The 10617-nt window shown below is 48.3% G+C and overlaps 1 pseudogene; it reads left to right on the forward strand.

Annotated features, from left to right (window-relative positions):
* Positions 1-368: 368 nt before the first annotated feature.
* On the forward strand, positions 369-2325 carry LOC123591803 (annotated as a pseudogene).
* The last annotated feature ends 8292 nt before the right edge of the window (positions 2326-10617 follow it).

Below are 10617 nucleotides of genomic sequence, written 5' to 3' on the forward strand. Positions count from 1 at the left end.
TATCGGGTCCCAGGAACAATCCTCCCCCTTTCTCCCTGTGCTATTCACTACCTGCTAGATAGAGGGTGGGGGGCTGGGGAAATACCAGCTCAGGTAATGAAAAACATGGCCCAGGTGTCCTCCTTTCCTACCTCCCATAGGCCAGCAGGGATCCTGAAACAGCCTGGGGGCCTTAAGGCCATGCTTTGACCCAGCCTGACAAGCCAGGGTTGGCATCCAGGGCCTAGACCCTGTAGGGCTTGTACCCCTGGAACCCACTGAGCCCCATGGAGCCCCTCAGTGGCTGAGGCCATGTTCCCTGTATTCCCTAGCATGCTGCTCACCCCTGCTTCCCTGGTAGGGCCTGGACTTCCCTGGTGGGCGGCCTCATGATCTCCTTCCACCCACTAAAGGGTCTTGCCCAGAATACCCTGCAACTTAGGACTGAGCTCTAGTCCCCCTTCTTTGCCTCTCAGGGCTGCTACCAGAGTCCATTCCAGGGCACAACAAGGGCTGCGGCCAGGCCACAGCCCACAGGCCAAGCCCCTCCAAGTGGATGTGCTCTGGCTTCCTGCTGTTGCCCAAGATTCTGCCCCCACCACTACTGCCCTTGCTGCTGAGCCCTAGTTTAACCACCATTTCCATATTGGACACAGAGGCTCCAACCCCACCACCCCAACCAGGATCTCTGCCCACTACCCAGGCCACAGTCTTGTCTCTGCCGCCACCATTGCCACAGCCAAACCACTGCTTTCATAGCCCCTACCTGGATGATTGCTGCAGCCCGGGTCACACCTGCCTGGGAGGACACAAAGAGCAAGGGGCCCTACATGTGTGCCCTTGTGCCAAGGAGTTCTGGATGGGTACAACCTCAAGGCACAAGACCATCCACACGGGAGTCAAGACAGGCCAGGTCACCTCAGGTGCTATGGAGATACCCACTGATATTGAAAACAAAGGCAGAAGAAAATGACTGATAAAATTAAATTTCCTTATAACCTGCAGCCCATTGGCAAATACTTGAGGCAGACAGAGTGTAACATTTCTCCAGGAACTCCCTACTGTTTTAATGTTAATGCTTTGCTAAGGGAAAAGGAACTTTAGCTTGACAATAGCTAGGCCTCCAGTATCCTGTGAGTCTTCTTTAGCATATCAAATTTCCTTTGGAAACTTCTTTGACTTTACCTCCCCCAACTCCCAAGTATATAATCAGTCTCTCCTCATGTTTCCAGGGCAGCTCTTTCTGCCCTGGGGTCCTGTCCCTGTGCTTTAATAATATCACCTCTTTTCGGGGCGCCTGGGTGGCGCAGTCGGTTGGGCGTCCGACTTCAGCCAGGTCACGATCTCGCGGTCCGTGAGTTCGAGCCCCGCGTCGGGCTCTGGGCTGATGGTTCAGAGCCTGGAGCCTGTTTCCGATTCTGTGTCTCCCTCTCTCTCTGCCCCTCCCCCGTTCATGCTCTGTCTCTCTCTGTCCCAAAAATAAATAAACGTTGAAAAAAAAATTAAAAAAAAAAATAATAATATCACCTCTTTTGCACCAAAGATGTCTCAAAAATCTTTCTTGGCCGTCATCTCTAGACTCCCACCATTCCAAAACCCTATCACTCCCCATGGTCTCCTAGCCTCCTGAGCATCCCTAGCTGAGCAGAGCTGGTGGGGGAGGGGGAGATGTGGATGCTGGAGGCAGAGAAGCCACAGGAGCCTCAGGAGCCACGGAAGCCAAGGGTGACCAGGACTGCCTCTGGAAAGTGCATCCAGGAGAAGCACGCCTGTGATTTGCTTGGCAAGACCCCTGCGATGTCTCCCACCTGAGCATAGACTAGCTGTGGCTTCAGACGAGGAGCCTTACCCGTGTCCAAGTGCCAACAGCACTGCAAGTGCAAGGACCACAGGAGCTACCATGTGCACACAAGCTACAGGACAGTACGGCAGAATGCACAAGCCCTGTAGCTTGTGGAGGGAGAGCTTCTTCCACTGTGGGAAAGCTTCTTCCTCAGGATCATCTCAACAGTCATGTCCCACAAGTGCCTTCCACAGACGACCCTTCACATGTGGCCCACATGAGGCAGCTTTTGCCCAAAGGATCCACTGCGGACGCACACAGTGCCACTGGAGAAGAAGGTGCCATGTTGTGCGTGGTAAGATGTTGAGCTCAGCTTCTATTTCGGCCCAAGGTGCACTGCCAGGACTCTCACCATGTCTGTGAGGTATGCAACCACGGTACTGGTGAGGTCTGTCCTAGGGCAGCAGTGAGGATGGTGGTGGCACACCTCTCCCCAGCTGGGGGCTCCCTCTCAGCCCAAGAGGGTGCCCTTGCTCTCAGAACTTCCTTCCCAGCCCTGGTGAGCTACCATTTGGAGGCAGGGATAGGAAAGTGAAGGAAAGTCCCTTGGAATCATCTCCTCTTCCCCTCTCTCTTCCCACCGCCTCCTCTCTCTTCCTCCACCAACCAAAGAGACTCCAGAAGGAAAGGAGAAAGAGATCTTCCTTAGGGGAATTTTCCTAGGTTTTTATTTGTCTCTCCTGCTCCTCTCTCCTCCCTGTCATACCTGACCCCATACACACCTGCCCCCTCAGTTGTGTTGAAGTCCCCAGGACAGTGGGCAGGGGTGGTGGAGGACAGGAGTGACCACTGTCCTCACTCCCCTCCTCCCCATACCTTCCCCCTGCTCTGCCCTTTGAGGGATGTGTGACCTTCTCCTTGATGGTCCCTACTCTTCCCCTTCTACTACCACTACTGTGTGCTGCCTCTCCCTGGGGTGTTAGTACTTATATTTTTCAGGGGGAGGGAAGAGAGGAAGGAGGAGATTCAAGGTTCTGTCCCAGAGACAGGAAAATGTGAGACTGGAAAAGGAGCAAAAGCAGGGAATGCAAAGGTAGTACCTTCATGAGATGGGGTTGTTTGGGTCAGGACCTAAACATCATTATACTAGAATAACTATCAGGGTAAATAAAGTCAGGGGGAGCAAAAGAAGGAGCACTAGGGCCAGAGGCAGGACAAGATACAGAATTGTAGGCTACAGAATAAACTGGGAAAGACCCAGGAACTATAGATGCTTCCTGGATGTAGAGGGATACAGCTACATACTCTCCATCCCTCTTGCTCCCCAGCTCCAGCCATGGCCCTTTCTTCTCATACCCTCCCACAGGACGGAAGCTGTGGCCCTGCCATGTCATTGTGTTATTGTGTACCCTGCATGTTCCCCACCTTTCACTTCCTCCTTTTGTACAGAACCTATTACAACATTTTAAGTTAAAAAAAAAAGAAGAAGAAGAAAGGAAAATAAGTGACCAAGACTGTGAGGGTTGGGGGAATCAGAGGATACAGAGTTAGGGGACATACGTCTCTCCTGGAGGAGGGGACACACTCTCCTGGAGTGTGGAGACCTGGAAGGTGGAGCCCATCCAGGTGATTTCACATGAAGTGTCTGAAACTTGAGGGGTGGCAGAAGGGAAGAGGTGAGGAGGCAGGGGCGGAGTCAGAGGCAGGGCAAGAGACTGGAAGAGACAGAGATAAGAGAAGCAAGGAAGAGAGATGGAAGGGAGGACAAGAGAAGGAACAGGGATGGAGAGGCAGCAAAAGGAGACATATGGGAGGAGATGTGTGAGGAGAAATTAAAAGGCACACAGGATGAAACTCACAAAGATGTGATGGGAAAAGAGACCCTCAGAGACTGAGGGAGGGAAGTAGGGAGGGAGACAGCCAGAAGGAAGAGCTGAGGGTGGACTCAGTCCCAGAAAATCAGAGACAACAAAGTACTTGCAGTCAGAGAGACAGACCCACAGACAGACAGATCTGCTTGACAGAGATGAAGGTGAAGGAGGTAAAGACAGGGGAGCAGGGTGGGGGGGGGGGGGGGGAGGAAGAGAGAGAGAAGGAGGTAAGTGTGGAGCAGGAGAGGTTTCCAGATCAGGAGAAGGATATACATTTAGGATCTTCTTACATCTCACCTGGTCCCTGCTGAGCCCAGTCTCCTCTCAGGTGCTACCAGGTGGTGGATGTGCCCAGAAAGTACATCTTCTTTCTGTGAAGCTATTGCCATAGCTGCCCCATGCTCTTTCTTAGTGCAAACCCCAGATCCCAGAGACCCTACATGGATATGAATACTGCCTCTCCTCCCCTTTCTCCCAAAATCCTGCATTCAAAAGACACCTGAGCTCAGGCCTACATATTTCAGAGTTAATGCAGCCAATCATAACCAGAGGAAAGGGGATTTGAGGCCAAGGAGAAGCAGAAACAGAGGCTGGTGGGCAAGGGAAGCTGATAAGCTCTGGGGAAAGTGCTGGGGACCGACTGGTTAGGGATCACATGGAGAAGAGGGAGGAGAGGGTAAGGACAGGGACTATGTCTGCATTGGGAGCTAAACAAGCAACATGCAAAGAATAAGCAAAATAACATACTAGTGATTGTCCATTAATTTGGGATCAAGCATGCAGACACCTTCTTTTCAGTCACAATGAAGCCTCTAAGCAGCTCTTCACTATGGGGCCTCCACAAATATACATATGAAATTCCCAAAAGAAGAAATAAGGCAGAAATAGAGACACTGAGGGGCACCTGGGTGGCTCAGTTGGTTAAGCATCCAACTTCGGCTCAGGTCATGATCTTGCAGTTTGTGAGTTCGAGCCCCATGTCAGACTCTGTGCTGACAGCTTGCTCAGAGCCTGGAGGCTGCTCTGGATTCTGTCTCCCTTTCTCTCTTCCCCTCCCCTGCTCATACTCTGTGTCTGTCTCTCTCCAAAATAAATAAACATTAAAAAATTTTTTTAAAGAAATAGAGACACTGAGGCCAGTATACATGCTTGAATCTAGGTTTTCAGGGAACAGTAAAGAAGGAACCAGCTAAGTATGTGAAGACAGTATTTTCCCCAGACTTTCCTGGGGCTCTGCAAAGACTAGCTCCCCTAGCTCCTCTCAGGGCCAGGGGAGACCCTAAGAACCTTAACTCAAGCAATCTAAAGGGGAGTTGTTCTCTCAGTCTTGTTCCCTGCCAGCCACATTTGAAGGTCCCAGAGACCAGAAGTCTGGTTATAGCTAAAGCCCAATGAGTCTCCTAAGCAGCAGGAGGGAAGGTAGAGAGGGAACCTTCTAGAAAAGTCCTGCAGAGTTGACCAGGGAGAAAACCCAGCAGGTCCATCCCACTCACATGGATGCTTAGCTTGATAAAGAAGTTTGATAAAGTTCGGGATGTTCAGGGCTTCCATGTAATTAAATCATGAACTGCATACTTACATTTCTTCTCCAACTCCTACCCTTTATCCATCTCTCCCCCATGGACACACATCTTTTATGAAGCACACTGAATCCGATCCTAGAAATCACTACAACTGTACACAGTTCTTTTGAATAAATTTCATTTATGCAAAAAAAATTCATCCTCTATAACAAGCTACAGAGCAGGTATCAGTGCTACTATTTTATAGATGATGAAACTAAGACACAGAGAGGTTAAGTAACTTGACTCAAGTCACAGAGCTGGTAAGGGAGGAACAAAGAATCAAATGACTGCACTGTGGTGCCCCCTCCTGCAGGTTCTGCCCTGGGAAGCAGCCAGGCTTGGGGCCTGTTGTGTGAGGGAGAAGTTACTCCCCAGAGGGCAAAAGACCTGCCTCCTGGGGCTCTTCTCAGCATGTTCTGACCAGGAGAGCATTGTCAAGTTTAGGCCTTATCTGGGAAGTGGGGAAGTCACACCTTACCCTCTGAAGATGAAAGTCTAAACCAGATCATTGATCGAAGATCTGTGAGCTTTAAAACATAGAATTCAAGCCATGGAAACGGTGGGTGAAGGGGATAGTCAAGTTAAAGTTGCCAAAGCCTTCAGTCTTCCCATTACCTTCCCCACACCTATCCCTGTCTCCCTCTCCCTCTCTTGGTCTCCTGACCCCACGGGCCTCTTCCCCACCTGTCTAGGCCCTGGCAGCTGTCTCCCCACCAGCCATGGATCACTAGCCTATGCAGTCCAGGCTCAGTCATCCTCACAGCATATGAAGTCACCTCAGGGCACAGAGTCAGCCTACTTGTCCACCCAGGCCAGGGTCACTGTGGAGCTTCAACCGTGGCACATTTTGCATTGCTGCCCCCAAATGTCCAGCACCACTGCCACGCCATCACATCCCACCCTTGGAGAGGTAGCTCTCCAGGTCATTTCAGCCCAAGTTCCCTGACCCTCTCTCGGGCAGTCACAGCTTCCTCCATACTTCTGCCTCCCTAACACACATTTCCCAACATGCACACATGCACACCTACACAATTCTGCCTCAGTAGGCAATCAGATTTCCTACTCCAACATTATGTACTTACTAAGAGCTCTGACTTATCTGACTCTCTCCTCTCCATTTTCCTGCTCCTTGCTAACTAAATGAGTTCGTTCTACTTATCTCCTAGGGCACCTTCTAGACTTCTGGGCTTTCCTCCATCTTCCTTCCTTTGCATCATCCATCATCTAAGTCATGGAGCCTGTCCAGTTGCCCTTGACCAACTCATCTCACAAAAATTTGAAAAAGAGCACCCAGAATGCTGTACCTCCCTGTGTTAGGTCTCAGCCTCATCTCACCAGCTGCCAGGAGCTCTTGCAGGACAGGGCCCCTGCTCCTTCCTCTGGGTCTCCCCTGTGTGCCCAGCACACATAGAGGGTAGAGTGTGTGACTCACTGATTCTGCTCCCTTGGAGAAAGAGGGAACTAAGAAACCCAAGCAGGGTCATCATCTGAGCCTACACTGGCCTGAGAGGTGTAGTGTCAGGGAAGCAGACAACTGGAGGGAATCCATCTCTAGTGGGGCAGTGCTTTTCTTTAGAGATCCCAGGGCACCTGTGTGTGTGCACTGAGGCTACATGGAGAGGAACAGGGCTGGGATTCCAGCTCAGCCTAAGACCTCCTGCTTCACCACTGCCCCACACAACCAGAAGAGTCCTGGCAGAGACTGGGAGCCAGAGGCAATGGCTGCAGCTTCACAACAGGAAGGGGGAGAAGGAAACAGGCCAAACTGGAACTCTGGAGGGGCCAGAAAGGCCCCCATGGATGGGGGTTGGAAGCTCAGCAACCACACCCAAAACCCACCTAGAGAAGGGTCAGTCTGAAAAATAACCCAGGCAGAAACAGACAGAGGGCCTAGACAGGAAATGGGAGGTGGCAGCTGCCTGGGACAGAGCAAGGGAGGGCAGAAGGAAGAAATGCAGGGGGAGGCCTGTGTAGACAGAGCAGAAATGCTATGATGCTGAGGAACAGGGCTATAGGTCCAGGGCATCAGGGAGGGAGCAATAGCGGTTACATGGGGAGGAAAGATAAAGTCCAGGCAAAAGGACAAAAAGCAGGAAGGAGGGAGATACCCTGTGGAACAGATGTGGGATTGAGGCAAGTAGAGGAACCCAGGGTTAGAGGCAGTGCTCAGTGAGGGAGTAACAGTCAGCCTCAAAGAGGGCAGGGGTGGGTGGACAGGGTGGTGGGATTGGGGAAGGATTGAAGCAGGGACAACACACACACACACACACGCATGCACACACACACACACACACACAGACACTCACAGGTCCTTCCAAGGCATAAGGAGCAATTGTCTGGTCATTTGCTCCAAGGTCTCAGTAAGCATACCCACCCCACCACCCCAAATCCTAGCAGGATTTTGGAAGTGATGAAGGCAGGACCACAGGGATTGGAGATGGGGAGGGGAGAAGGATGTCATGAGCCATTGTGTATGTGTCCTTCTGTGCCTGGTAGTGCTGTGCCCTATCAGGCACCCACATCCCTGGCTCTTTCACTTGACTATATAAACAGGGTCATTTGCTTAATCTCTCTAAGCCTCAGTTTCCTCATCTACAAGGAACCTTACCTGACTTCCCTTACTGGATTAACATAAGAATTTGATAAGATACAAACAAACTATCATGCACTCCTGGTGGAAGTGTAACTGGGACCACCATCCTGAAGCACAGTCTTAGTGGAATTAAGAATGCACACACCCTCTCAGCCCACAATCCCTCTCTGAGGTAAACACCCCAAGGAAACTCTCTCCTTAGTCCATAAGGAGGCCCATATGAGTATGTTCATTACAGGACTGTTTGTGGTGGGAGGAAGTCGGAAGCTAGGCCAGCATCTGTTACTAGAGGCATATATAAGTAAAATGTGTTGTATGTACACAGTGAAATATTACACAGCAGCCAGAAATAATACAGCAGATTCATAGAAAGCAACCTGGGTAGATCTCACAAACAATATTAGGGAGGAAAAACAAAAGCAAGATGAGGGGTATAACACCATGCTATTTATGTACATTTTTAAAACAGCCAAAATATGCTGCATATTTGTCAAGGCTACACACATATATCTGTTTAAAATGTCATGTCATTCCTCTGCTCAAAACCTTCCACTGGTTTCCTTTTTTAAATTAATTAATATTTTTTAACTTACATTCTAGTTAGCATACAGTGCAACAGTGATTTCAGAAGTAGATTCCTTAATGCCCCTTACCCATTTAGCCCTTTCCCCCTCCCACAACCCCTCCAGCAACCCTCTGTTTGTTCTCCATATTTAAGAGTTTCTTATGTTTTGTCCCCCTCCCTGTTTTTATATTATTTTTCCTTCCCTTACCTTATGTTCAACTGTTCTGTGTCATAAAGTCCTTATATGAGTGAAGTCATATGATATTTGTCTTTCTCTGACTGTCTAATTTTGCTTAGCTTAATACCCTCTAGTTTCATCCACGTAGTTGCAAGTGGCAAGATTTCATTATTTTTGATTGCCAAGTAATACTCCATTGTACATATATATACCACATCTTCTTTATCCATTCATACATCAATGGACATTTGGGCTCTTTCCATACTTTGGCTATTGTTGATAGTGCTGCTATAAACATTGGGGTGCATATGTCCCTTTGAAACAGCATACCTGTATCCCTTGGATAAATACCTAGTAGTGCAATTGCTGGATCTCTTTTGCACTGCTGGTGGAAATCCACTGGTTTCCTTTTGATTCAGAGTAGAAGCCAAAGTTCGCATTTACAATGGCCTACAAAGTCCTACAGTATTGGTCACTGACCCAGCTACCTCTCAGCCTCTGTTTCTCTGTCTTTCCACTCATCATTCTCTAGCCACTGGCCTCCTAACCATTCTGACTTCCTAAAATACCAGGCAAGACTCTACCTCAGGGTTTTCATACTTGCTGTCCCCTATAACTGCACCACCTTTACCCCAGATAACCAAGTAGTTGCTCCCTCCCCCACATTTGGTGTAATAGCACATTAATAGCAAGACCTACCTTATTCACCCCATATAGATCTGCAGTCTGCTCCTAATCACCCACAACATAACTTATACCCATGCCCCTTTTTTTATCCCTATCATGACTATGTCTGCTTTCAAACCACAGGTCATCCCACCTCCTATTTCCAGGAACTTTGCTCCAGGTTTTCTAAAGATGTAAACACAGACATTCAGCTCCTATTACCAACCTTGCTTCTGTTAAACCTCATTGCTTTTTTATAAAATTAGTTGCACAAATGACCAGTTTTTCACAATCTCAACTCTTGATTCCTTAATTAACGTAATTTTCCATTCTCCTCTTTCTGGGATGGCTCAAACAGAGAGTTCCACTTAGAAGCAAATTAAATGGCTTCTCTTAGTACCTTCCATGAGGGTGTTCTAGGAGAGGAGAGGTGGTTAGGTGTGTGGTGTACATACAAGGGAGGCTGTATATTAGGCTAGAAAGTAAGAAACAGGAGGGGATTGCATTGTGGTCACTGTTTCTCTTTCTATGCAAACCTCTTCTGCTTGTAGCAGATTTATAGGGACTCCTCCAAGTAGCCCAGCATCTTAGCCATAAACTTCCCAGAAATAAAAGTCATTGATGTTCCCTTGAGAGGAAACAAAAAATAAATATCAGGGTTTGGTACAAACACACCAACCATGGCTGAGAGTGGAAGGCAGCCAGTTTCTGATAATTCATTGAACTCTTTTCTGATTTGTATACACGCACACACATACACACACACACACACACACACACACACACACACACACATCATACACAGGAGTCTATCAAATATGCTTATGTTTATAGACCACTGAGATAAATGTACCTCAGTCCTTGGTGCATATTTCCACTCAAATTCAAGCACATATGTCCAGAGAGTAGGTCATATATGACTTTCAATGTTGTGCTTTGTGAATGTATATACCCATCGTCTCCCCCTTTCCAAAGTCCTGACTGCAGGGTGGGGCCCGGTGAGGGTGAATAAGAGAATGTCTGAGTAGAAGTTTGCATGTGTCACTAAGTGTTTCTCCAACTACACTCCACAAAACAAATAGAACTTTTTTTTTATTTTTCAGTATTTGGAATTATCCACTATCTTTCAATTACCTCTATGCCATCAAGTTTCAGTGCTCATTTATGCCTTACTGAGTGTCTACTCAATACAGAATATAGCTCAGGGATTAAAGGCACCAGCTTTGCTTAAACTTGGGACAAATCCTACCTTCACTATTCACTTTACACAAATGACTTAACCTCAATGAGACTTAGTTTCAATTTTTGTAAAATGAGTATAACACTACTCGACTCATACACTTCTGTATTAAATAGGTGATTATGGGGGTTCATTTGGTTGAGCATCTGACTTCAGCAAAGGTCATGATCTCACAAT

This window comes from Leopardus geoffroyi, chromosome B4 (assembly GCF_018350155.1).
Source record: "Leopardus geoffroyi isolate Oge1 chromosome B4, O.geoffroyi_Oge1_pat1.0, whole genome shotgun sequence".
In the NCBI taxonomy this organism is placed as follows: Eukaryota; Metazoa; Chordata; class Mammalia; order Carnivora; family Felidae; genus Leopardus; species Leopardus geoffroyi.